Source organism: Bos taurus, chromosome 4 (genome assembly GCF_002263795.3).
Source record: "Bos taurus isolate L1 Dominette 01449 registration number 42190680 breed Hereford chromosome 4, ARS-UCD2.0, whole genome shotgun sequence".
Taxonomy (NCBI): Eukaryota; Metazoa; Chordata; class Mammalia; order Artiodactyla; family Bovidae; genus Bos; species Bos taurus.
The window spans coordinates 64,538,231-64,563,390 of NC_037331.1; the positions used below are offsets into that span (position 1 = coordinate 64,538,231).

Below are 25,160 nucleotides of genomic sequence, written 5' to 3' on the forward strand. Positions count from 1 at the left end.
CTACAGAGAATGGAAGTCAAGCCTGCCTATCAGTCATCTGAGAACAACAAAAATGACTTTTTCTTAGAAAAAGTCTGGTCACACATGGCCCTTAAGAGAATGGTGGCATAAGAAGAAAATGCTCTTCCTCATTTGTACTGCAAATCAGATCACTTTTGAGTGAGTCACTTTTACCATATACCCAGCTGGCATTAACTCATAAGCTAGTGTGAATTTTTTCTTGGTTGTGCTAATTGAATTTGCAGGAGATTATTATATCCCAAATCTTCTACTTCAAAGAGGTTGTGCTGTGAACTTAGACTCTTTACACAGCACATGTTACACAGAGAAAGGTGCCACTGGAATAAATGATAGAGATGACATTCATTATTATGTTGTTATCTGAATTATACCTATCAATAAAAATATTGTTAGTGAACTAAGGCTGTGGAGCTTAGAGCTCTTTACCCAAAATATTTTATTATAGTAAGTGTATCTAAAAAAATTAAATCATTTTGAAATTCATATAACTCTTAACAGCAGAGTTGTACATCAAATATAACATCCCTTTTCATGCTCTGAAAAGCAGTTTTTCAATCCGTGAGTTCTACGTTTGATGCTATCTTAGCACTGTGGCTACCAGAGGATATAAGTATATGGAGCTTCCTAGTAGAGACCTGAGAGGTAGCACTTAGCCTTCTTCAGACAACTCTCTTCTTTCTTCCCATACGATGGAAAAGCATAAAATGGTACAGCACATGTGCAAGTGCCTTGAAAAAGTAAAATTCATTCTGTGGGTGCTATTCATTTGTGTCATCCTCAAACTGTTTCTTCTAATATGATAATTTCTGTTAGAAGGCAAAAGGTTCCCTTTTTTTTTTTTGAGTGAAAAGCTGTTTCTTTGAGTGAAAGTCACTCAGTCGTGTCTGACTCTTTGCCACTCCATGGACTATATAGTCCTTGGAATTCTCCAGGCCAGAATACTGGAGTGCGTTGCCGTTCCCTTCTCCAGGGGATCTTCCCAAGCCAGGGGTCGAACTCAGGTTTCCCGCGTTCGGAAAATAAGAATCCACATAAAGAGGTGGATTCTTTACCAACTGAACCACCAAGGAGGCCCTGTAACAAAGTCTGACTAGTCTCATTCTTTGTTGGTGGTCCTGTGTTTGAACTTCACTCTTGTGAATCCTAAAATTATTTTCATAGCAGGAACGTATTGTCTCCATAAGCACCAACCTTTTCCCCCTGGGGAAAGTGCAATGCTTGTTCTTTCCAGTTAGTTTCAGCAGCAGAATAAGAGCATGGAGCACTGCCCATTTCCTTGAATGAGGAAAGCATCCGGGTAGACACTGCTATAATGTTCTCCTTCTAAACTCTGCCTATATATGAAAGTGGGGTCCCCAGAAGGAAGGAGCAGCTGCTGGATCAGTGGAGGAAATGAAAAGGCTTTTTACATGAACCAGGTGCCTGTGGCTATCATTGATTTGTTGATCAAGCTGTATGAAATGCTGCAAGGCAGGGATCTGTCAGTGGCAGTCATATGCCTGCAGGCTACAAGTGAGTTGTTTTTGGTTGCTTAGGTTGGATTCCAAAGCTGATGGCACAGGAGGAATGGGAAATTTCAGAGTAACCTTCTATTCATCTTTGTGGCAAATTAAAAGGACGCCTTTATTACTTGGGGGAGACCCTGTATTAGCCTCTTCTATTGAAACCCCTCAAATAAATACTGCTAGCCAAGAAGATAGAACCCTCACACTTGGATTTTAAAATTCAGGTTTCTATTGACTTAAAACCAGAGCTATATAGTATTAATAATGGGACTCTAAAAATTCACCTTAGAAAGTTGAGACTATTAGACTTACTCCTGGAGAGTACCTTGGTATAAGCCCTGGACTTGGTAGACCTCACCCTGACTTTGCTGGGACTAAATCCCACTTCTAATCTCATGCAAGTTTCTAACTTTTCGGTGTTTAAGCTTCTTGCAAGTATACTGTGAGACACAGATAAATATAGTTGACAGAATAATTTCAGTTATTCATGGGCGGTGTGCCATTTAAAATTTATAGAATACTAAATTGAAGATGACACAAACAGGTAGAAAGATATACCATGTTCATGGATTGGAAGAATTAACATTGTTGAAATGACCATGCTACTCAAGGCAATTGACAGATGGAATGCAATTCCTATCAAAATATCAAGGGCATTTTTAATAAAACTAGAACAAATAATTTTAAAATTTGTATGGAAACACAGAATATCCCAAATAGCCAAACCACTTTCAAGAGAGAATAACAGAGCTGGAAGACTCACACTCCCTGATTTCAGACTATACTACAATGCTACAGCTGAAATAAGTCAGACAGAACGACATATACTGTATGAAATCACTTATATGTGGAATCTAAATTTTTTCAAAAAATTAGTGAATTCAACTAAAAACAGGCTCACAGAGAACAAACTAGTGATTACCAGTGGGGAGAGTGGCAAGATAGGGGTAGGGGACAAGAGGTACAAATTGATGTATATAGAATAAGCTACAAGGATATGTTATATAACACAGGGATTTAATAACTATAAATGGAGTATGACCCTAAAAATTGTGAGTCACTCTGTTGTATACTTAAAACATATAGTGTTGCCATCAACTATATCTTAATAAAAATTTTTTAAACTAAAAATGCTTTTATAGAGTAGTAGTTGGCCTCATCCATGTTACTCAGTAGATAATCGTTAACCACCATTACATTTTGACTGCCACTCACCCTGAACCAGTGGTTCTCAATTCTAGCTGCTCTTTAGAATCACCTTGGGCCCCCCTCATCCATCTCCTCCCATTCACCAATAGATTCCAGGTTAACTAGTCTGGCCAGGGCCTCGGCACCCCTGGTTTTAAAAAGTTTCCAAATGATGCTAAGATGCAGCCACTGTGCATGAATCCTGCTGTGTGGTTCAAGTGAGAAGCAGCTCAGCACAAGCCAGAAGGACATTTCAGGGCATCTGCCACTGGAATTATTGTTTTGGGGGCTCAGGTTTACAATCCCTGTGGATTTTCTCTGTTTAGAGGATCTCATTGATGCACATTGCTTGGATCTCCCTACTGTGTTTGAGCATCAGCTGCTCAGAGTACTGCTCCCGACATGTCTCTGCCCGTCGGTAAAGCATATGTCATTTGGGTCTATGTTTAGACAATAGCTTCCCAAATGTATACTCCAGATTTGATGAAAATGCACCCAAGCTGACAGAAATGTCTTTATATAGAGATAAGGAAAAAAAAAAAGGGACAGAGGCTTTCAATTCTGGAATAGTGGACTCGCTTTCCCAATTACATTGTCTTTTACTATATCCTTTCAAGGACTTTTGTAATGAATTTTTTAAAATAAAACTCATTTTTGGCTCCACACTTTAATCTTGAAGATTAACATCCCTTTCCCCCTTTTGCTTATAAACCACTGAGTGAATAATTTTATTTGCTTCTTCAACTATTTCTCTAAGCATAGCTGTCAGCCTATACAATTGTAAAAATGCTCCATAAACAGGATGCAGTTCATACATTTTGTCCACCCAAATCACTTTGTTATATCCTCATTTGCTTCAAATACCCAAATGTAATTTGGTTAACTGTAAGAGAAAGATATGCCAGGGAAGTTTTACGACAGCCTGTGCTTAGATTAAAGCCTTTGAAATGCATTTTACCTCTGAAATATGCTGCTTAAAGAAAATAAACATTTATACGCATTCAGAAAAATAGGCATACAGAAAAGTTAGTAGGATTACAGCCTCCAGATTGACACTTTTGGAATATAAATTCAGAATTAAAGCTCTATAAAATCTGTATCACTATGCAAATGATGGAGAAAAATGGCTATTAAATTATAAGCAAAATCTGGCTCTAATTTCAGAAAGCATTCTTGCTTGGGGCAATGAGAGTTTTTATTTTAAAAGCTCAATTCCATTGGTATTTCCAGAACATTCTCCTACGATTGTTAAATAGAGTCTACTCAAAATAATCTGAAGTATTTGTAAGAGGCTGAGGTATTTAGAGGAGACACGGATATTTTACAAGAAAGTATTTAAAGAAAATTAAAGTATTATCAATGTAGACTGTCTTTTCATTTTCCATTTTAGTATAATAATGAAGGGAACTTTGTAGACTGACAGGATTCAGTCTGTAGTTCTACCACTTATCATCTGTCCAACTTTGGCAAATTATTTATTAACCTTTCTTAATTCCAATTTTCTCAACTATGCAACAGATGATTAATAACAGGTATCTCATAAGGATTAAATGAGTTAGCGTACATCAAACACCTTGCATAATGGCTGATACAAAGTAAATATTTAAAAAAGTTAATTAAATTGTTAAATATAATTACTAATAATAGAAGCAATATTGATTCTGTTGAATATTCTATATTCCATTGAGGAATATAGAATAATTTCTCACAAAAATCAGACTCCAGAGTAAGATGGTGACAGAGAAGGCTTCTGGAGTTCCTTTCTCCCATGCACGCACCAAATATACAACTACACATGAATAAGGCCCTCTAAGAGGATTTCAGAAACTAGTTGTGTGATTCCTACATATCAAGAAACTGAGAAAATAGCCACATCAAATCGGGTAGTAAAGACTGAGACATGCTCTCACCAGAAACCCCACTACTGGCACAGCACGTGAAATAGAGAGGGAATCCCCAACTCCCAAAGCTTTTGGACCATACGTCTAGCACCGCAACTTTTAAATCTCATACCAGAAGGACAGACCCCCAAATCACAAACTCTGAACGTCACTGGAGCTTGCGTTCATGAGTCCTACAGGACTATTAGCAAACAAAGAAGCAGTTGTTAAATGGGCAGATAGCACTGTGGCTCTACATCTGGGCTCAGTGCAGAGGCCAAAAACACCCATCTCTGGGTTTCTTCCTGAAAGGGCTTTGACTGTGTCATGTCCTAGCTGCAGCCTGAGGGTCTGGCTCCTGCTCAGCCTGCATCTAGGTGCTGACTATAATCCTCACGTTGGGATAGTGGTGAGTCTTGGCACACCCTCAACAACTGCAAGCCACTTGGACGATCACAAAGGTTTGAGAGGTGAATAGAGGCTCAGGCTGTGTGGGTTAATGAGGTTTATCTCCTGCACAAGACTACACAATCAGTCAAGACTGGAAGAGATGACTGTTTTATCTAGTGCACAGAAACCAACACAGAGAGTCAAGGAAAATGAAGAAATGGGAATGAGTTCCAAATAAAACAATAAGCTAAATCTCCAGAAACATAGCATAATGAGCCAGAGCAACATGATTTATGGAATAGAGGGTTCAAAATAATGGTAATAAAGTTTCTCAGCGAGGTCAGGAAAGCAGTGCATGAACAAAGAAATTCAACAAAGACAGAAAATATATATAGAAAAATACCAAGCAGAAATTGAAGTGATGAGGGTTCAATGAAAATACTTGAACTGAAAAATTGAATAGAAAAGTTCAGCAATGGAAAAGATCAAGTGAAAGGAACAGATGTTCTCTTATCATGTAATCTTTACTCCATCAACCTCAGTCTTTTTACTTCACATATTGGTCACCGTATTGACCATATTGTATTTAGGGCTGTATGAGTTATACCCTGACATCATGACTCAATGATTTTTGTTGTCTGAGCATTAATTCCTATTTTAAATATCTTAATAAGATACTAGTAGCTATCCAAATACTCAAATTTTAACTTTGGGATTTATCTGTAAGTCCCAGCCTAATATATTTTATTCATAGCAGCAGTGCCGCTGATTATTATTTGCATATAACCTGATTCATGAAAACAGAAGATCTGGAAAAAAGAAAAGGAATCCCATTCACTTTACTTTTTCTTAGTCTGTTTCACCTTAAAAGTTAACCATTTTGAGCCAAATAGATTTAAATTGGAATACTAGATAGTTGGGCTTTCCTGGTGGCTCAGTGGTAAAGAATCTGCCTGCAATGCAAGAGACCCAGGTTCAATCCCTGGGTTGGGAAGATCCCCTGGAGAAGGGAATGGCAACCCGCTCCAGTATTCTTGCCTGGAGAATTCCATGGACAGAGGAGCCTGGTGGGCTATAGTCCAGAGGGTCGCACAGAATCAGACTAAAGTGACTTAGCAGCAGCAGCAGTATGTATAGTACAGTGGAGGCTTCTGGCAAAATACAGCAGATTAAATACTTAGGTTCACATCTGCTCCTTTATAAAACCCTTCCATGTGACAGTAAAGCAATGAAGAAGACATAGATGTAAAAAAAAGAGATATCAACAAAAAAATTGAGAGCTGGAAAGCACCTGAAAAGTTGAAAGCTAGTGGCCACTGTCTTAGCAGGCTGGACACAGCAGAAAAGCCTTTAGCAAGAGAAGGTAACAAGAAGCAAGCCCCTTTGTGGGGCAGAACAGAGAGACTGCAAACCTGGGGAAATGAGGAGGCTCCAGTGACTGGCTCACAGTCTTTGGAGGGACAGTTGGACTCCCACGTCCCCTCTGCAACATACCCAGCTAAACAACTCTCTTGTCTTTACTCTGGGTTTTCATGGGTTTACAGAGCTGACCTGGGCATACATGCATGGTATGGACATATACCAAAATAAGTAATGCTTTGCTTCAGAGTTGGCAGTTTGGTGCAAATTTTGTTTGTCATGAGGTGTTCTGCTCTGAAACTCTGCACCCAGAAGGGGAGAAAAGTGTGACAGAAAAGGTCCGTGTTGTGCTTAACTTGAGACCAGGACACTGGAACTACAGGTGTGGTGGGGGAGTCAGATTCGTATTTTATTAATATCTGTCATGGAAATTGAAAATGAACATGTTAAAAAAATCAATAGTTATTCATGGGCCTGTTTGATACAATGAATCAGTAGATGAATTTGCATTTTAATTAAGGAGGCCTAATCACCTTGACCTCTTGTAAATCTTCTGGGGCTTAATATTGGAAAGGTCTTCCATACTAAATATTTTTGACAGTCTTTGATGTATGAAGTGTGAGTAGCACTCAATATTATTTACTATCGTATTATTATTTCCATAGGGTTTAAATCAGGGCAATGATTTAACTATTCAATATAGCATTTCTAACAGAGGCTTTCCTAGAGCAGAGGTATAGATATTTTTAACAGGTCATTTGGCAAGGCAAGTTGATTATCAGACATCATGATTCAAAATTAGAATTGTACTGAAGAATATGGTTATTTGGAAGAAATGCAGAGTTATGACGAGTAGATCAATAGCTTGCCAGGTCCTTAATGTAGGTTTAATATAGTAATTCAGGGAAAAATAATATTATTGATTGATCTCTATGGTTTTTCATGTGTTTCTTGTTAGGTTTGGTTTTTACACTCAGTTACTATATGAAAAAACCTTGTATCAAAGCCTTGTACCCAAACCTAGTATCAAAGCAATTAATGTCATTAAGCAAAATATTTCTTTGGCAGACTTATTCATAGAGCTGGAGAATTAAAACTACTTGACAAAGGCTTGATTTTGACAGTGTAATGAACCATAATGGTCAAAGAGTCATAGGTCTGACTCACAATTTGCTTTAAAGAGCAATACCCATCTGTGATTGTTGCACTGGTAAAAGGTCTTAAACCTCAAAAACCTTAAAATGAAATTGATAACTATAAAAATCTTCTTTTTCTTTAAAACATTCCTGGAGTCTTAGAGCAGATAATAATCTAACCTAGTATATCCTTTCTTTGTAAAAATGAATTATCCCCACCCAAACAGATTCTCTGTTTATCTTGTGGTTGTATTTGAGATGGAACCTGGGTCTGGACTGGGCCAGTTGCTTCACCTGTGGCTGGATAGAAGTGAAGCCTTTCCCATGCAGGAGAACTGCCTTGCTTGGACCTGCTAGAGCTTGCTAGGGCCACGTACATTTCTGTTCATAACTGGTAGTTAGGATTTTTTTCTAGGTAGGTTGTAAAGCATATACTTTCTGCATAGGGATTGGCAGCAAAATAGCAGCATTGCACCCATCTCAGCATCAAATCATTTCCCTTTACTGACCGAGTGTTGGAGAAAACTGGTCCAGTGGCTTCTAGAAAGGGATGTGAATAAATGGGAAGTAAGCTGATATTTTCATTACAGGTGATGTAAAGGAACAACCCCTCAATATTATGCTTCACAGTGCAGTCCAGTGCTCAGTTGCTTAGTTGTGTTTGACTCTTTTTTGACCCAGTGGACTGTAGCCAGCCGGGCTCCTCTGTTCATGGAATCTTCCAGGCAAGAACACTGGAGTGGGTTGCCATTTTCTACTCCAGAGGATCTTCCCAATCCAGGGATGGAATCTGTGTCTCTGGCGTCTCCTGCATTGGCAGGCAGATTCTTTGCACTGTGCCACCTGGGAAGCCCCTATTATGTGTCACACTTATCACAATTTGATATAAAGTAATGTTTTGTTTGTGTAAACTCTCTCTCCCCCAAAATGTTAGTTTAATGAGGCAATGCTTTTAGTCTGTTTGGTTTACTGTAGTCTCTTTATACCTAATTTAAAGTTCTGACACAGGACTGCACAATAAATATATGAATGAATGAACAATGTCTAAGCCACCCTATGCCCTTTCCTTGCCTAAGGGGAAGTATATTTACATAAAATGTAAGGTCACAGTAAATGTATTAGTTCTTTTATCACAAGAACAGTATGGTGTAAAGATGGTGTATGGAACTAGCAGTGTGGGCTTAAGACTGCCCTGCATTCTTGGCTATTTTGGTGACTTCATGTCCTGAAGTAGGCAATTGGGTATATTTTTTAAATTATCTTTGGCTGTGCTGGGTCTTCGTTGCTGCGCGCTGGCTTTTCTCTAGCAGTGGTGAGTAGGGGCTGCTCTCTAGCTGCGGTACATGGGCTTCTCACTGTGGTGGTTTCTTTTGTTGTGGGGCACAGGCTCCAGACTCACGGGCTTCAGTAGTTGTGGTGCATGGACTTAGTTGTCCTGCAGCGTGTAGAATCTTCTGGGACAAGAGATTGGACCTGTGTCCTCTGAATTGGCAGATGGATCCTTAGCCACTGGATCACCAGGGAAGTTTAGGCAATTGGATTTCTGTGGTCATACTTTCAACAGCTATATGATAGATATAGTATTTCTAGATATCTTTTGAAAGTACTTAAGAATTCAAATTTACTTGACAACCACTTATTGCCTGAGATATGCAAATTACCCTTTAGATCTGAAGGGTTTTAAGAATGAAAGAGACAGTCTTTATCTTCAGAGATCCTACAGTTTACTGGAGGAAGTCAATAATAACAGTAATCATAATACTAATACTTATAAAGTATGTATTATCTTCAGGCTCTGTTGTAAGTTTCTAAGTTTTATATACTTATAAAACTTATAAAGTATATATATTTAATGTATTATAAATAATTAAATCTTCATCATATCTTCTGTGGAATATAGTAACATTATTTCCCTTTTACAGATAAGGAAACAAAAACATAGAGAAATTAGTATAGACTTTTAAGGCTAAGCATGCCCAGAGAATAATTCATGGGTTCAATGAAATGTGAAGAATATGTGGGTACCATTATCCCCCAAAATGCATAAGTGGCATCTGTCTAGGACAATTTTGTCAATATCATAACTGGAGGTAGGGTAGGTTTTCATGGTGAGGTAACTTAGCAGCAGGTATAGCAGGGAGGCAGGGATTTTTAGGAAGATACAGCAATATCCAGCCAAGACCTAGATGGAAGAACTGTGACTCAGCAGCAGAACCTTGAATATTGGAAACACTGGAGAGCAAAGCTAAGCCTGGATCTGGGGCTGCTGGGGAGCTTCTGGGTTGAGCTGTTGTGACAGAGATTGGGACATGGAAAGCTCAACTCTCATTGGATAAAGTGAAAGTGAAGTGAAAGTTGCTCAGTCATGTTCAACTCTTGGCAACCCCGTGGGCTATATAATTCCATGGAATTCTCAGAATACTGGAGTGGGTAGCTATTCCCTTCTCTGGGGGATCTTCCCAACCCAGGGATTGAACACAGGTCTTCCACATTGCAGATGGATTCGTTAACAGCTGAGCCACCAGAGAAGCCCCTCGTTGGGTAAGGTCGGGTCTTATTGAAAGACAGAGGCTCAGAGCCTAAAGGTCAGTATATACACAGGAATGTGGATGACTTTTGATTAGATTCTTCAGGAACTTTAAGTCCCATCTTGGCTAGCAAATGGATTAGTTCTAGAGGGTAATGGAATGAGTGAATATTTGAATGAATGAATGAATGGACACCATCTTGGTGAGGCTAAGTAAACAGAGGTAAATTAATGGAGATATCTGGGAACAGACAGACAGACATATCATTGTCACATAAGTGGTTTTTCAGTGATAATGGGTTTATTCTTGAGCAAACCCTCTCGTAGCTTCAGAGAAATAGTGACTGTATTTTTTGTAAGTCAGCTTGAGTCTTGTCTTCCAAACTGTTTTCAAATGGACAGGAATCTTTGGATTACAGATGCTAAAAGGCAGCATTTATAACAGAAGAAGAAACTTGAAGTAACTGTGAAGTTATATTTCTCTATGTAGCATGAACATCTTTTACCAAAGTTGTTTATTGAGATAATATCTTTTTATGTATTTGGTAGCTTAGTATTCAACCTTTGTGATGATTGAAGAAGACATTTGGTAATGGGAGAAAAAAGGAATCGGTCTGCTTTACCCGTGTATCCTTGCCTTGAAAAAAATGCATTTAGAGTGGATTGACTGTAGGTAAAGTGAGAGGTACTATGTTTGGTCTGCTATTTCCTTTCACTAGATTTCTCTTATTATCAAGCAAGTGCAAGTATTCCTATTTAATACACAAATAAAAAAAAAAAGCAAGGTGTGTATTGACATTTAGATGTAGATGGATCAAGATGGATACAGAATTGCTAAATTCTTCCCTGAACTCCTTGTAATGAAGCTTCCATTTCAGCCTATGCTTATTTTTACACATGTAATCTCAACTACGGAGAAGGCAATGGCACCCCACTCCAGTACTCTTGCCTGGAAAATCCCATGGATGGAGGAGCCTGGTGGGCTGCAGTCCATGGGGTCGCTAAGAGTTGGACACGACTGAGCGATTTCACTTTCACTTTTCACTTCCATGCATTGGAGAAGGAAATGCAACCCACTCCAGTGTTCTTGCCTGGAGAATCCCGGGGACGGGGGAGCCTGGTAGGCTGCCGTCTATGGGGTTGCACAGAGTCGAACACAACTGAAGTGACTTAGCAGCAGCAGCAATCTCAACTATTATATTTATCTTGATATCATAGGCTTTTCCAGTAATAATCTCTACATGCTGTAGAGTAGACTATACTTTAATTGAGGTCTTGGCCTCTGACTTCTTTTATCATTGTTTTGGAGATATTTGTGTAATTGATTTGTACTTGGTATAGAACCAACTTTGAATTTCACCTGTAAATCAGATTGGAGCTGCTTAAAAATCATCTGAGTGATTTTGAGACAATCTGAGTTATGTTTATGTGGATTTATTTAAGCTAGTATATGCTTTTTTTTGCCTTGGACTGAATTCAGACTAATTGTATGGAGTGTCAGTAAGAAGGAATGAAGATAATTGCAGTGATAATAATGAGGTTTAAAAATATAGCTGTTGTAGATTTAACTGGCATACAACCTGAGATGTAGGCGGAAGGTGGCAAGTTGAGAGATTAATGAAGTGGACTGTGGAGGTTCTTTTTGAAAAACTCTTGTCTTTGTGCTCATAAACAAAGATGACAAAGTGAAAGTAAAAGAAAGTCACTCAGGCATGTCCTACTCTTTGTGACCCCATGGACTGTAAAGTCCTGGAATTCTCCAGGCCAGAATACTGGAGTGGGGTAGCCTTTCCATTCTCCAGGGGATCTTCCCAACCCAGGGATCGAGCCCAGCTCTCCTGCATTGTGGGCAGATTCTTTACCAGCTGAGCCACCAGGGAAGATGGCAAACTAGCATGTAAATCCTGTTCAGTAGCCACAGCTGAACTGGTTTTAGGACGCTGGGATTGGAGAATTCTGTGTTAGGATGAATACTGGTTTGCACTTGGTCCTTCAAAACAGGTGCTGATGCCGTCTCTTGAAATTACTACAGACTACTCTTGTTTTGGCCCCAGACCACAAATTCCAGACTTGACATGATCACTTGGGCTGCCTTTCAACCTCAAGTCAGCCCACTGCTTGTCCTATTCATTTCAATGTATTTTGTCTGCTATTCTTCGAAGGCACTTGTTGCATCACTCCTGGCCTTCTGACTCCAGGCTTTGTCTTTGTCTTTCTGGCACGATGTTAATTGTTACCATTAGCCTCCCTCCTTCTATATGACCCCAACTGGCCACTGCTTATTTATGCCGAGTGCTTTTTTCCCCAGCCCATTCCTTTATAAAATGGAGCTGGACACAGCTGCTGCAAAGGATTGGCTTGTACCCTGGGGATTGCTTTTCTTTTAATCAGCATCAAAATTTCATTGAAAAGTTTTCCTTAACTGTGTACCACACAGAGAGCTAAAGTGAAAGTGAAAATAGGTTTATGAGTTATAAATAGTGTGGGATAAGGTAAAGCCCCAAATATATGCATCCTTTAATTATGATGATGATAGTGAACCCTTAGCACCATTCCTTTTCAAAAAAGAAATCTGAGATCTGGGATGTTTGTGTCCTCAAATTTATGTGGTAAATCAGGACATTTGGAGTTCTGAGCCCTAGTGTTTTTTCTTTTTTAAATTAATTTTATTTATTTATTTTTGGCTGTGCTGGGTCTTTGTTGCCGAGTGGGCTTTTCTCTAGTTGTGGCGAGTGGGGGCTCATCGCCAGTTGCGGTCCGAAGGCTTTTCATTGCAGTGGCTTCTCTTGTGGAGCACGGGCTCTAGGGCACGTGGGCTTCAGTAGGTGCAGCTCCCGGGCTCTAGAGCACAGGCTCAGTAGCTGTGGCACATGAGCTTAGCTGCTCTGCAGCATGTGGGATTTTCCTGGACCAGGGATTGAACCCATGTCTCCTGCATTGGCAGGTGGATTCTTTACCACTGAACCACCAGGGAGGCACCCCTACTGTTTTTTGATCACCAAACTACAGGTTGAAATATGAAACACTTGTTCTAGCCAACTACTTGGGGTCATAAAGATCAAAATCAAGTTTAACTATGTTGGCAAACATTTGAGTACTAATCTATGTAATCATCCTCAGTGGTTACCTGTTAAATATGTTTTTTTGTGTGCAAAAAATAAAATATATATTTTCCATATCATTTCTAGCCAGCTAGCTATTGTCTTTCTTTAAAAGGGCCCTATTGGATGCATCCTGCTGTCTCAAAGTTCAGTTTTTTTATTGCCTATGTTTTTATTATTTATGTTTTAGTATACCATGATATAAAAATAGTACTTCATTTGCCCCAGTAAATTTCATTTTAGAAATACTGGTTTATCCAAATGGAAGAATGTCCGTATGCCAAGTCAAAATATTCTGAATATTTCTGGTAGTAACTGTGGCTCCAAGACCACACAATTAACTAGATTTGCGCTAGAGTTCTTTCTCCTTATCTGTTGTTTCAGAATTATAGATTTTGTTGCTGATTTTTATCCTCCTTCTGATTATGATGACTTTATATAGGTAACTTTTGGTCTGTTGACATCACTCCTACCTCTCTAGAGTACCCATTTGCTCTGTGGAAACTAATGGATTGAACATTTGATTAAAAGAAAACTAACCCAATGAATTTAACGCCACCTACCTGCACAGAGACAACAGAGGAAATAAGCTTCTGTGACATCTTGGATAGAGGGACAGAGAGTGGTGGTCTTGAGGAGGAACACAAAGGAATGAGACCAATTTGCTTCCTCAGGCAGCATAGATAGCAGGCCTTTAAAAGAAGTAAACAAGGAATTTCAGTGATCAGATTGAGATACGGGCACTAGAGTTTTCACGTGGATGTCTTAGTTGACTTGAGGGAAAGTTACTTACCTTTTCTTAGCTTTAGTTTTTCCATCTGTAAAAGGTGCATCATAAAAGTGTAGATGGTTACAAACAAACAGATATTTGTGAAAATTTTGCAGCATCTGGCTCATAGGTGAAAGTGATTTGTTGTTATTGTTTGGTCACTAAGTTGTATCCAACTCTTTGTGACCCCATGGACTGCAGCATACCAGGCTTCCCTGTCCTCCACTATCTCCCAGAGATTGTTCAAATTCATGTCATTGAATTGGTGATGCTCTCTAACCATCTCATTCTCTGTCACCATCTTCTCCTTTTGCCTTCAGTCTTTCCCAATTTCAGGATCTTTTCCAATGAGTCGTTCTTTGCATCAGGTGGCCAAAATATTGGAGCTTCCGCTTCAGCATCAGTCCTTCCAATGAACATTCAGGGTTGATTTCCTTTAGGATTGACTGATCTGATCTCCTTTCAGACCAAGGGACTCTCAAGAGTCTTCTCCAGATCCACAATTTTAAGGCGTAAATTCTTCAGCACTCAGCCTTCTTGGGGAAGTCCTGGTAGCTCAGTTGGTAAAGAATCTGCCCGAAGTGCAGGAGACCTGGGTTTGATCCCTGGGTCAGGAAGATCCCTTGGAGGAGGAAATGGAAAACCACCCCAATATTCTTGCCTGGAAAATCCCATGGACAGAGGAGCCTGGCGGGCTATAGTCCATGAGGTCCTAAGAATTGGACACGGCTTAGAGACTTAGCGACTAAACCACCACAGACTTGTTTATGGTCCAACAGTCACTTCCATACATGACTACTGAAAAAACTATAGTGACTTCCCTGGTGGCTCAGATGGTAAAGCATCTGCCTATAATGCGGGAGACCCAGGTTCAATCCCTTGGTCAGGAGGATCCCCTGGAGAAGGAAATAGCAACCCACTCCAGTACTCTTGCCTGGAAAATCCCATGGACAGAGGAGCCTGGTAGGCTACAGTCCATGGGGTTACTTTGACTATATGGACCTTTATCAGCAATGTGATGTCTTTGCTTTTTAATATGCTGTCTAGGTTGGTCATAGCTTTTTTCCCAAGAAGCAAGTGTCTTTGAATTTCATGGCTGTAGTCACAATATGTAGCGATTTTGGAGCCCGAGAAAATAAAATCTGTCAATGCCTCCACTTTTTCCCATATATTTGCCAAGAAGTGATGGAACTAGATACCAGTCTTAGTTTTTTTAATGTTGAATTTCAAGGCAGCTTTTTCACTTTCCTCTCTCACCTTTGTCAAGAGGCTCTTCAGTTCCTCTTAACTTTCTGCTATTAGAATGGTATCATCTGCATTTCTGAGGTTGTTAATATTCCTCCTGGAAGTCTTGATTCCAGTTTGTGACTCTAGCTTCATTATCACACAAGTCCCTTCACCCTGACAAGGCTGTGATCCATGAAGGGGTTTCTTGTGGTACTTTGATGTTATTACATTATTTTGGCTGAGCTTATAAAACATCAATTAATTGACAGAGTCAATGAAATGAATAAAAGATGCCTTTTTGCATCAGTTTGGTCAGTTTATAAATTAAGATTTAAAATGTATAATTAATTGTGTCAGCATTTTGAGGACACAGTCTCTACCTGTTAATATTTCTCTTCCTCGGTTCAGTTCCTTCCTTGGATGGCAGTGTTCGTAATACTGGGCATGGTCTTTGGGGTCTATTGATTGTAACTTGGGAAATCTACAAACCAAAATTTAAGAATATCCTTTCTCAAACTCAAGAACCTAAATAAGAATATGATCGTGGTGTTTAGTTTAGTTTATTTGTTTAATCATTTGTTAAATCATTCAATCTTTATTATTTGTTGAATGATGTGATTAAAAACACAGGCTCTGGAGTCAGACGTTATCACTTTCTAGGGGTATAACCTTGGTAGAGTTAAACAAACTAAGCCTTTTTTTTATCTGTTGTGAAATAGGAATAATATTAGCTACTTTATAGATTTGTTTTGAGGACTAAATAAGGTTATCCTGCAAAGTCAGACTGTTTGCTTCTTCAGCTCATGGGCCTGACTTTCAGTCTTTGTGTGTCTTGCACAGCACAGAGCCTGACAGAGGCATACAAGCTGACCATTGCAGCACAGTGTGATGTGCCCTGTTGGTGGTGGATGCCCAGAGTGTGGTGGAAGGATACTGGAGTGAGAACCCCCATGTACTCTTTGCACAGGGGCATTGTGGCCCTCCACTGCCCACTCAGAGAGTGAACCTCAGCATCACCTTCAAATCTTGGCATCGAAATTAATGATGTGATAAAAGAAGAACTGTTTCATCAAGAAGCAACAATTAAAGAAAACGGTATTGAATCTTTGCATGGGAAGCTTGATCCATAATCTCAAAAAGTAAATTTAAAGATCCTAAAGAAATTTCTAGGCTAAAGAGCAGTAGTATGAAATGACTGAATATCACTTTCTTAGGGATTTACCTACTGGGAGTTGTCAAATAACCTCAAGATTATGTGTCCTAGAGTTAAATTATCGTGTGGTTACTGAGTTCTTTTTAACCTTGTCTTTAAATTATTGTTTTACATCTTTCTTTTTTTCTACCCCCCTTTATTCCATGCTCTCATCTGTTTTATTCCATATGGTTTTATTTTGCTCTAGTTATTTGGCTGTATATAAATACTTCTTACTTGCAGGAGTAATTTTCACCTGTTCTCTGGTGATTTCTGATATTGAAAGTAAATGACTCTGTCAAGTATATTTTCAATGAACTTCTGCACAGAGACATTAACTCACTTTATGAATGCCTTCATATGTGAGATGAATTTTCCAGCTATGTATAATAAATCTGCTTATATCTTGGGGATATTTTTTCACATTCACAGATTTTATTGTTTTTTTATTAGATTACTTTTTTACCCTAAAACAAATTGCCTGCCAATGAGTTGCAATACATTAACTTTCAATGAAGAATAAAATGAAAGGGAGGATATAAAATTATAAATAGATGTATAAATGGCGTTATCCTAACAACAGGAGACTTATCATAGTCTAGTTTGTGGGGCATGTGATCACATTCCCATCATTGTTCGTGGGCAGAACAACCTCGCAATAGTTCATATAACCCTTTTGGTTAGGCTCATGTTTCATAAAATGGGACTCAAACACCTGCTTCCCATAAAGTTTTACAGGTTCTAATTTATTAAATACCTTTTATGATTGCCGACTTTTCTTGGTGCTAGTTTCTGTAAAGAATGAGTTATGAGTCACAGTTAATTCTATCTATAGAGGCCTGTATGGTTTGGGAAGGGAACAGTTATGCACAGGAATGCAGGTGAGGTTGGATTCCCATATAATATGCCTTGGATACCACTTTGCTTGCTCTTTACTTCCTTGGACAAGAATATTTATCTTGCTTTTACCCGTAGATTCAGAACTTCTCACCCTCTGTGGTTATCTTTGAACACACACATACACACACTCTTGACATACCAGAAGGTAGTTGGCTTACTCTCAAAATCTGTTCTTGCTCTCAGTTTAACTCTCTCTCTCTCTTAAAATTCTGCCTTGCAACGTAGTTATTTATATACCGAGCAGAATGCCTGCCACAAAGTATACACACACAAGCATACACACTTATGTACACATACTGAGGATTTAAAAGCACTGTGCTAAACTCTCTACATATGTTATTTTATGTAAGTATCACCTAACCTATGATGTAAATACTCTTATTATTCCTATTTTACCAAAGAAGAAATGGAAATATTGGGAGTTTGAATAACTTTGTTCAAGGTTATACAACTAGTAAATAGAAAAGCCAGGCTTTAGAACAGAAGGCTTTAAACTCCAAAGGCCACATGCTGGACTGCTGGACTGTCCCTTCTCTTATTTACTCGTTGGTGCATGAGTGAATGCTTGTCTCCATCACTCAACTGGAAGTTTCTTGCATCTTTTCTCTCTAAGCCTGTATGGCACCAGCCACGGACTTGGCAGAAACAAATACCATTGGCTCAACTATACACTTGACCAAGGGCATAGGGATTCTGATCTATACACCTTCCTCTATCATACCAATCAAAAGACAGTGTATTTCACTCTATAAAGTGAAGTGAAGTAAAGTGAAAGTCATTCAGTCATGTCTGACTCTTTGCGACCCCATGGACTATACAGTCCATGGAATTCTCCAGATCAGAATACTGGAGTGGGTAGCCTTTCCCTTCTCCAGGGGATCATATAGCTAATATGTTTAAAGCGAAAGCAAAGACAGGATTCACATATTGAGCATTATCCAAGCTTATACTGTAATATATAAAAGTTAATACAGGGGGAGGAGCTAAGATGGCGGAGGAGTAGGATGGGGAGAACACTTTCTCCCCTACAAATTCATCAAAAGAATATTTAAATGCCGAGTAAATTCCACAAAACAACTTCTGAATGCTGGCAGAGGACATCAGGCACCCAGAAAAGCAACCCATGTCTTCGAAAGGAGGTAGGAAAAAATATATAAGACAAAAAAAAAGAGACAAAAGAGGGAGGGATGGATCTCCGTCCCGGGAAGGGAGTCTTAAAAAGAGAGAGGTTTCCAAACACCAGGAAACCTTCTAACTGCCGAATCTGTGCCGAGCCTTGGAAGCACAGAGGGCAACATAACAGGGAGGGAAAATAAATAAACAATTAAAACCCGCAGATTACAAGCCCTACTGTTACTCCCTCAGCGGAGAAGCAGCGGAGATGCCTGCATCCGCCATTAGCAAGCGGGGGCTGGGCAGGGAGGCGCGGCGCGGGCTGCATCACTTAGAATAAGGATCTGGCCTGAATACCCCGAGCGCTATCTGAATGAAATAATTTGGGCTACCAAACCAGACTGTGGGATATCTACCACGTGAAAAGCCAGCCCTAACCAAAGACACCGCCAGGCCCGCGCATGGAACAAAGGACTGTACAGAGAAAGCCGGCTGCAGACTATCCCCCTCCAGTGACAGGAAGCCAGAGCCGGAAGGGGGAAATTGCAGCCCCAGAGAGACATTATCTATAAAACTGTAAGCCAGCTTCTTTGCTAACTAAAACTTCTTGGGGGTCTGGACGGTCAACATCCGCCTGAGACGATGCACCAGTTGTACACCTAGATAACCGAGCGGCGGGGAGGCGATAAGTCGCAGCAATCGCGCTCACCAAACACCTCATCACCTGAGCTGCTGGGACCTGGGAAGGGCACAAAACGCAGGCCCAACTGAGTCTGCGCCTCTGAGGACTACCCAAGTGCCTGAACCTGAGTGGCTTGGACCTGGGAGGTGCAGGCAGCCCAGGGCCGGCCACGGATGGTTCCCGGCAGAGCAACCTAGAGCCTGAGCAGTGTGGGCAGGGAGGCTACATACGCCGTGAGGGGAGGCAGGCCCAGTGTGGCTGAGGCACTGCAAGCACACGCCAGTGTTATTTGTTTGCAGCATCCCTCCCTCCCCACAGTGCAACTGAACAAGTGAGCCTAAAAAAAAAAAAAAGGTGTCCACCACTGTCCCCTTTGTGTCAGGGCATAAACCAGACACTGAAGAGACCAGCAAACAGAAGAAGCTATAACAGAGGAAACTGCCTTGGAAGCTACAGGCAATAGATTAAAACCCTGTGGTTAGAACTGAATACATAGGAAGGGGCCTATAGATCTTGAGAAATAAAAGTCGGACCAAGGAACTGGCCGGAAATGAACTGACCCCACAATACCCAAAACAAAACCAGAGAAAGTCCTAGATATATTTTTACTATTTTTATGATCATTCTTTTTTTTTTATTTGAAAAAAAAATTTAAGTCCTCTATTATTCCTTTAATTTTCACTTTTATAACCTACTATTACTTTGCAAAAAAAAAAAAGACTATTTTTTTAAAGCAAACTTCATTAAAAAAAAAAAGCAAACTTCATGTATATATTTTTTATCATTTTTGTGACCTTGTTTTTTTTTCTTCTTTTCTTTAACATTGTATTTGTGAAATTCCAAACTCTACTCTAGATTTTTAATTTTAGCTTTTTGGTATTTGTTGTCAATTTTATACCTATTTTTTTTTTTTATATAATTTTTGTGACTTTTTTTCCTCCTCTCTTTCTTTCTCTTCTTCTTTTATATAACATTGTATATCTGAAATTCCAAACTCTACTCTAGATTTTTAATTTATGCTTTTTTGGTATTTGTTATCAATTTTGTACCTATATTTTCTTTATAATTTTTGTGACTTGATTTGTTTTTGTTCGTTTTTTCTCTCTTTCTTTTTCTTCTTCTTCTTTTTTTTAACATTGTATTTTTGAAATTCCAGACTCTAGATTTTTAACTTTTGCTTTTTGGTATTTGTGATCAATTTTGTACCTATATTTTCTTTATAATTTTTGTGACTTGGTTTGTTTTTGTTTGTTTTTTCTCTCTCTCTTTTTCTTCTTCTTCTTTTTTTTAACATTGTATTTTTGAAATTCCAGACTCTAGATTTTTAACTTTTGCTTTTTGGTATTTGTGATCAATTTTGTACCTATATTTTCTTTAGAATTTTTCTGATTTGGTTTTTTTTTTTTTTTTCCCTCTCTTTCTTTTTCTTCTTTTTTTTAACATTGTATTTTTGAAATTCCAGACTCTACTCTAGATTTTTAACTTTTGCTTTTTGGTATTTGTTATCAATTTTGTACCTATATTTTCTTTATAATTTTTGCAACTTTGTTTTTTTCTCTCTTTCTTTTCCTTTTTCTTTTCTTTAACATCGTATTTTTGAAATTCCAAACTCTACTCTAGATTTTTAATTTTTTCTTTTATGTATTTGTTACCAATTTTGTACCTTTAAGAACCCAATCTTCAGTACCCATTTTTCACTAGGGAGCGAGATTACTGGCTTGACTGCTCTCTCCCTCCTTGGACTCTCCTTTTTCTCCACCAGGTCACCTGTGTCTCCTCCCTAACCCCTCTCTACTCTATGCAACTCTGTGAATTTCTGTGTGTTCCAGATGGAGGAGAACACTTAGGGAACTGATTACTGGCTGGATCTGTCTCTCTCCTTTTCATTCCCCCTTTTATCCTCCTGGCCACCTCTGTCTCCTTCCTCCTTCTTCTCTTCTCTGTATAATTCCGTGAACATCCTGAGTGGTCCAATTGTGGAGTGCACATAAGGAAGTGATTACTGGCTAGCCTGCTCTCTCCTCTATTGATTCCACCTTATCTCATTCGGGTCAGCTCTAACTCCCTCCTCCCTCTTCTCTTCTCCATGTAATGCTGTGAACCTCTCTGGGTGGCCCTCATGGTGGAGAAACTTTTCATCTTTAACGTAGATGTTTTATCAGTGGTTCTGTATAGAAGGAGAAGTTGTGAAACTACTGTAAAAATAAGACCAATAACTGGAAGCAGGAGGCTTAAGTCCAAACCCTAACTCCAGGGAACATTAATTGACAGAAGCTCATCAAATGCTCCATACCTACACTGAAACCAAGCACCACACAAGGGCCAACAAGTTCCAGAGCAAGACATACCAAGCAAATTCTCTAGCAACACAGGAACACAGCCCTGAGCTCCAAGATACAGGCTTCCCAAAGTCACCCCAAAACCATAGACATCTCATAACTCATTACTGGACACTTCATTGTACTCCAGAGAGAAGAAATACAGCTCCACCCACCAGAACACCAACACAAGCTTCCCTAACCAAGAAACCTTGACAAGCCACCTGTACAAACCCACACACAGTGAGGAAACGCCACAATAAAGAGAACTCCACAAACTGCCAGAATACAGAAAGGACACCCCAAACTCAGCAATTTAAACAAGATGAAGAGACAGAGGAATACCCAGCAGGTAAAGGAACAGGATAAATGCCCACCAAACCAAACAAAAGAGGAAGAGATAGGGAATCTACCTGATAAAGAATTCCAAATAATGATAGTGAAATTGATCCAAAATCTTGAAATCAAGATGGAATCACAGATAAATAGCCTGGAGACAAGGATTGAGAAGATGCAAGAAAGGTTTAACAAGGACCTAGAAGAAATAAAAAAGAGTCAATATATAATGAATAATGCAATAAATAAAATCAAAAACACTCTGGAGGCAACAAATAGTAGAATAACAGAGGCAGAAGATAGGATTAGTGAATTAGAAGATAGAATGGTAGAAATAAATGAATCAGAGAGGAAAAAAGAAAAACGAATTAAAAGAAATGAGGACAATCTCAGAGACCTCCAGGACAATATTAAATGCTACAACATTCGAATCATAGGGGTCCCAGAAGAAGAAAAAAAGAAAGACCATGAGAAAATACTTGAGGAGATAATAGTTGAAAACTTCCCTAAAATGGGGAAGGAAATAATCACTCAAGTCCAAGAAACCCAGAGAGTCCCAAACAGGATAAACCCAAGGTGAAACACCCCAAGACACATATTAATCAAATTAACAAAGATCAAACACAAAGAACAAATACTAAAAGCAGCAAGGGAAAAACAACAAATAACACACGAGGGAATTCCCATAAGGATAACAGCTGATCTTTCAATAGAAACTCTTTAAGCCAGGAGGGAATGGCAAGACATACTTAAAGTGATGAAAGAAAATAACCTACACCCCAGATTATTGTACCCAGCAAGGATCTCATTCAAATATGAAGGAGAACTCAAAAGCTTTACAGACAAGCAAAAGCTGAGAGAATTCAGCACCACCAAACCAGCTCTCCAACAAACACTAAAGGATATTCTCTAGACAGGAAACACAAAAATGGTGTATAAATTCGAACCCAAAACAATAAAGTAAATGGCAACAGGATCATACTTATCAATAATTACCTTAAACGTAAATGGGTTGAATGCCCCAACCAAAAGACAAAGACTGGCTGAATAGAGACAAAAACAAGACCCCTACATATGCTATCTAACAAGAGACCCACCTCAAAACAGGGGACACATACAGACTGAAAGTGAAGGGCTGGAAAAAGATTTTCCATGCAAATAGGGACCAAAAGAAAGCAGGAGTAGCAATACTCATATCAGACAAAATAGACTTTAAAACAAAGGCTGTGAAAAGAGACAAAGACGGTCACTACATAATGATCAAAGGATCAATCCAAGAAAAAGATATAACAATTATAAATATATATGCACCCAACACAGGAGCACCGCAATATGTAAGGCAAATGCTAACAAGTATGAAAGGAGAAATTAACAATAACACAATAATAGTGGGAGACTTTAATACCCCACTCACACCTATGGATAGATCAACTAAACAGAAAATTAACAAGGAAACACGAACTTTAAATGATACAATAGACCAGTTAGACCTAATCGATATCTATAGGACATTTCATCCCAAAACAATGAATTTCACCTTTTTCTCAAGTGCACATGGAACCTTCTCCAGGATAGAGCACATCCTGGGCCATAAATCTAGCCTTGGTAAATTCAAAAAAATTGAAATCATTCCAAGCATCTTTTCTGACCACAATGCAGTAAGATTAGATCTCAATTACAGGAGAAAAACTATTAAAAATTCCAACATATGGAGACTGAACAACACACTGCTGAATAACCAACAAATAACAGAAGAAATCAAAAAAGAAATCAAAATTTGCATAGAAACGAATGAAAATGAAAACACAACAACCCAAAACCTGTGGGACACTGCAAAAGCAGTCCTAAGGGGAAAGTTCATAGCAATACAGGCATACCTCAAGAAACAAGAAAAAAGTCAAATAAATAACCTAACTCTACACCTAAAGCAACTAGAAAAGGAAGAAATGAAGAACCCCAGGGTTAGTAGAAGGAAAGAAATCTTAAAAATTAGGGCAGAAATAAATGCAAAAGAAACAAAAGAGACCACAGCAAAAATCAACAAAGCCAAAAGCTGGTTCTTTGAAAGGATAAATAAAATTGACAAACCATTAGCCAGACTCATCAAGAAACAAAGGGAGAAAAATCAAATCAATAAAATTAGAAGTGAAAATGGAGAGATCACAACAGACAACACAGAAATACAAAGGATCGTAAGAGACTACTATCAGCAATTATATGCCAATAAAATGGACAACGAGGAAGAAATGGACAAATTCTTAGAAAAATACAACTTTCCAAAACTGGACCAGGAAGAAATAGAAAATCTTAACAGACCCATCACAAGCACGGAAATTGAAACTGTAATCAAAAATCTTCCAGCAAACAAAAGCCCAGGTCCAGACGGCTTCACAGCTGAATTCTACCAAAAATTTAGAGAAGAGCTAACACCTATCCTGCTCAAACTCTTCCAAAAAATTGCAGAGGAAGGTAAACTTCCAAACTCATTCTATGAGGCCACCATCACCCTAATACCAAAACCTGACAAAGATGCCACAAAAAAAAAAGAAAACTACAGGCCAATATCACTGATGAACATAGATGCAAAAATCCTTAACAAAATTCTAGCAATCAGAATCCAACAACACATTAAAAAGATCATACACCATGACCAAGTGGGCTTTATCCCAGGGATGCAAGGATTCTTCAATATCCGCAAATCAATCAATGTAATACACCACATTAACAAATTGAAAAATAAAAACCATATGATTATCTCAATAGATGCAGAGAAAGCCTTTGACAAAATTCAACATCCATTTATGATAAGAACTCTCCAGAAAGCAGGAATAGAAGGAACAGCAAACATTATCCTCAATGGTGAAAAATTGAAAGCATTTCCTCTAAAGTCAGGAACAAGACAAGGGTGCCCACTTTCACCATTACTATTCAACATAGTTTTGGAAGTTTTGGCCACAGCAATCAGAGCAGAAAAAGAAATAAAAGGAATCCAAATTGGAAAAGAAGAAGTAAAACTCTCACTGTTTGCAGATGACATGATCCTCTACATAGAAAACCCTAAAGACTCCACCAGAAAATTACTAGAACTAATCAATGATTATAGTAAAGTTGCAGGATATAAAATCAACACACAGAAATCCCTTGCATTCCTATACACTAATAATGAGAAAACAGAAAGAGAAATTAAGGAAACAATTCCATTCACCATTGCAACGGAAAGAATAAAATACTTAGGAATATATCTACCTAAAGAAACTAAAGACCTATATATAGAAAACTATAAAACACTGGTGAAAGAAATCAAAGAGGACACTAATAGATGGAGAAATATACCATGTTCATGGATTGGAAGAATCAATATAGTGAAAAAGAGTACACTACCCAAAGCAATTTATAGATTCAATGCAATCCCTATCAAGCTACCAACGGTATTCTTCACAGAGCTAGAACAAATAATTTCACAATTTGTATGGAAATACGAAAAACCTTGAATAGCCAAAGCTATCTTGAGAAAGA

General features: G+C 38.7%; 1 protein-coding gene across 6 annotated transcripts in view; it reads left to right on the plus strand.

Moving 5' to 3' along the window:
* PDE1C (phosphodiesterase 1C) overlaps window positions 1-25,160 on the plus strand; it is a 540,295-nt gene that overhangs the window by 361,038 nt on the left and 154,097 nt on the right. The window lies entirely within an intron of this gene.